This window comes from Magnolia sinica, chromosome 10 (genome assembly GCF_029962835.1).
Source record: "Magnolia sinica isolate HGM2019 chromosome 10, MsV1, whole genome shotgun sequence".
Classification (NCBI taxonomy): Eukaryota; Viridiplantae; Streptophyta; class Magnoliopsida; order Magnoliales; family Magnoliaceae; genus Magnolia; species Magnolia sinica.
The window spans coordinates 15,893,584-15,895,305 of record NC_080582.1 but is presented as its reverse complement, the minus strand read 5'-3'; positions in this window follow the sequence as shown (position 1 = coordinate 15,895,305).

Below are 1,722 nucleotides of genomic sequence, written 5' to 3'. Positions count from 1 at the left end.
TGAAACTCAAGAGCTGAGTTATGCTCGATCCCCGAGTTTCAGGGCGTATAGCCTTTGATATAATGAAGCACACGGTATGCAACATCCATATGGGTAACTCGAGACAAATGCATGAACTGACTGAGGACATTCACAGCATGAGAAATATTCGGCCTGGTAATAGTGAGGTAAATAAGTCTCCCAATGAGGTGTTGATAAGGTCCAGGATTAGAGAGGGCCTCACCATCCAATGAAGTGAGCTGATGCTTGACCTCAAGAGGAGTGTCAAGTGGCTTACAACCAATCATTCCAGTCTCAGTGAGTAAGTCCAGCGCATATTTACATTGAGATAAGGAGATTCCATGCTAAGAACGAGCTATCTCAATGCTCAAGAAATAATGTAAAGAGCCCAAGTCTCTGACCTCAAAAATGCAAGAAATGTGGGACTTGATGCTAGAAATTGTAAGAGAATTGTCACCCATGACAATAATATCTTCGACATAAACAGAAACAATTGTAATCCCATTTGTTGAGCATTTCCAGAAGAAAGAATGATCTAAGCTGCATTGGTGAAAAAATGCATCTCTCATTGCATGAGTAAATTTGTCAAACCATGCAGGTGGCGACTGCTTGAGGCCATATATAAACTTTTAAAGGCAGAACACTTTCTTTTCCTCCCCCTTTCGGTGAAAACCGGGTGGATGGCTCATATAGACTTCCTCAAGAAGATCACCATGTAAAAATACATTTTTTTACATCAAGTTGATGAAGTGGCCAGCCCAAAGTTGTTGTAAGAGATAAAAGGACACGAATGGAATTCATTTTGGCAACTGGGGCAAATGTCTCGGTGTAATCGATGCCATAGGTCTGGGTAAAGCCTTTTGTAATAAGGCGAGCTTTATACTGATCAACAGTACCATTGGGCTTATGCTTGAGAGTGTACCGCCTGTTTTCCCACAGGTAAATCAACAAGTTCCCATGTCTGATTTTTCTCCAAGGCAGTTGTCTCATCCATCATGGCATGCTTCTAGTTCGGGTGTGCTAAGGCAACGTTCACCCGGGTAGGGAGAGATATGGAATCCACATCGGCAATAAGTGACTTGTAGGAAGGAGAAATCAAATTATATGAAACAAAATGGTGGATAGGATGAAAAGTAGAAGGATAAGTACCTTTCCATAGAGAAGTGGGAAGGTCCGATGCAGAAATGGATCCCAAAGCCGTAGATGATGGTGATGGAAGTAATGGTGCATCAACGCTGTTTCGCTTTTGTTGGTGATGAGAAGCATGTGGTGGTGCTAGTAACAATGCTTGAGAACAAATGTAATCCTGTAGGTGAGTTGGTCTGGTATTGGGACCGGTAGAATGGCGAGGTGGTGGTGGTGGGGGTGGTAAGAAAGGAGGAGGAGATGAAAGCGATGAGGGATCCATCGGTAACAGGGTAGAGGATGGGGGATCTAAAAGGGGTATATGAGTGACATAAAGGGATGAGGAAAGAATTGAGGACTTTGGAGAGAAGAAATTTAGAGACTAAGAGAAGGAAGCATCAAGGGTGACATAACATCGGCCAATATCAGGATTAACAAATTTGTAATCCTTTTGGGTGGGATAATACCCAACAAACATGCATGGAATGGAACGATGAGACAACTTTGTACGGGAAGGAGAAAAGTTATGCACATAAGATGTGCACCCAAACACCCTAAGAAGGATATCAGTGACATGATGCACTTTCCTGAATAAAG